Below are 2,500 nucleotides of genomic sequence, written 5' to 3'. Positions count from 1 at the left end.
ACAAGGAAACATCAAATTTTTAACCAAGCATACTCGGCCTTTGCTCCTTCGTTACTCGTCCAAATCCAACAAACTTGCATTCGTTGGAAAGGTCTTTTCACAAGGATTCTTTTGATATATAATAATAGCGATTCCGATAAATATTTATTTTTTTATGAATTTTTAAGTGAATAAACAATTAAAAATTCAAAAAAAATAGAAAAAAAATATTTTTTTCCCGATTCTTTCTCCAATATTCCTGATAAATACCCACACACCCACATATGGAGAATGGTCGAAAATGCTCGAGTGGATATCGAGATGTCCGACGAAGCACCACTTGGAAGGGCCGAGGCACGGGACGCCCGGGCTGTTGCTCGGGCCGGCACGGGACGCGCATGGGACAGCCCGGGACGGCATGGGACGCCCTCGCTACAGCTCGGGACGGCCAGGTACGCCCGAGACTTGGCTCGGGACGGCCTGGGACGCCCTCGCCATAGCTCGGGACGGCCTGGGACGCCCGAGACTAGGCTCGGGACGGCCTCGGCACAGCTCGGGACGGCCTGGGACGCCCTTGCCACAGCTCGGGACGGCATGGGACGCCCGAGACTTTGCTCGGGACGGCCTGGGACGCCCTTGCCACAGCTCGGGACGGCCTGGGACGCCCGAGACTTTGCTCGGGACGGCCTGGGACGGCCTCGGCACAGCTCGGGACGGCCTGGGACGCCCGAGACTTTGCTCGGGACGGCCTGGGACGTCCGAGACTTTGCTCGGGACGGCCTGGGACGTCCGAGACTTTGCTCGGGACGGCCTGGGACGCCCGAGACTTGGCTCGGGACGGCCTGGGACGCCCTCGCTACAGCTCGGGACGCCCGAGACTTGGCTCGGGACGGCCTGGGACGCCCGAGACTTGGCTCGGGACGGCCTGGGACGCCCGAGACTTGGCTCGGGACGGCCTGGGACGCGCTCGGCACAGCTCGGGACAGGCCGGGACGCCCGAGCCGAGCTTCGGGTCGCACGAAATCTCTTCGTATTCCGACATATTAGAAGCTTCCCATCATGTAGTAGGCCGAGCTTTGCCCTTTGGATGCCCTATGGTGCTTGGCGAGCACTAGGGAACGTGCCAGCACAAGTGCTGTGCACGCTCTGGGGAAGGAGCTCAACCCTCCCCCTTATAGTGCAAAGTTATTGTTTTGCCTATTTTCACAAGGAAACATCAATTTTTTAACCAAGCATACTGGGCCTTTACTCCTTCGTTACTCGTCGGAATCCAGCAAACTTATACTCGTTGGAAAGGCCTTTTCGCAAGGATTTTTTTGATATATTATAATAGCGATTCCGATAAATATTTATTTTTCTATGAATTTTTAAGTGAATAAACACCGGAAAATTCATAAAAAATAGAAAAAAAAATATTTTCTTCCGTTTCTTTTCTCCAATAATTCATAAATAATACCTCAATAGTATAAATGAAGAGAGAGTCGAAATGGCCCGGGTGGGTTTCGAAATGTCCCACGACCCCATAGAATGCACGGGCCAGCCGAGCCAAAGCAGGGGACGCGCATGGGACAGCAGGGGACGCGCACGGGACAGCGTCCCTATGGCTCGGGACGGCATGGGACAGTACGGGACGCCCTTGGTAAAGCTCGGGAATCCCATCGGACGCGCATGGGACGGCCTTGCTAAGGCTCGGGACGGGCTTGCTAAGGCTCGGGACGGATGGGACAGCACGGGACGCGCATCGGACGGCCTTGCTAAGGCTCGGGACGGCATGGAACAGCACGGGACGGCCTTGGTGAGGCTCGGGACGGCATGGGACAGCACGGGACGGCCTTGGTGAGGCTCGGGACGGCATGGGACAGCACGGGACGGCCTTGGTAAGGCTCGGGACGGCATGGGACAGCACGGGACGGCCTTGGTAAGGCTCGGGACGGCATGGGACAGCACGGGACGGCCTTGGTGAGGCACGGGACGGCCTCGGTGAGGCTCGGGACGGCATGGGACAGCACGGGACGGCCTTGCTAAGGCTCGGGATGGCCTGGGACGGCCTTGGTGAGGCTTGGACGGCACGGGACGCGCATGGGACAGCATGTGACGGCCTTGGTAAGGCTGGGCACGGCATGGGACGCACATGGGACACCTTATGGGGATCATCAAGGGACGTTGCACGGGACATTCTTAGCCATGAAGGGCCTTCACATGGGACATCTTAGGAGTCAAGAGCCGGCACATGGGACAATGGAGTTCACACGCACGGAACACTTCGGCTACTTCCGTTCGGAACGTCGTGGGATCTTTATGTCCCCATTAGCACCGACGCATCAACATGCTAGGAAGCTAGGTCCGAACTTCTCGAAGTGTCGATGGCACTTGGACGGATACGCATCCGATCCGATGTTATGATGATGTACTTTCTCCGATATCGATGTCGGGGTGTATTCCGATGTTATGATGTACTTTCTCCGAGATCGATGGGACGACCTTGGTAAGGCATGGGTCGGCCTTGGTAAGGCTCGGACGG

The sequence above is a fragment of the Eschscholzia californica genome, unplaced genomic scaffold (assembly GCF_041429995.1).
Source record: "Eschscholzia californica isolate CP2 unplaced genomic scaffold, dmEscCali1.0.p SCAF_257, whole genome shotgun sequence".
Taxonomy (NCBI): domain Eukaryota; kingdom Viridiplantae; phylum Streptophyta; class Magnoliopsida; order Ranunculales; family Papaveraceae; genus Eschscholzia; species Eschscholzia californica.
This window is presented reverse-complemented; position numbering follows the sequence as displayed.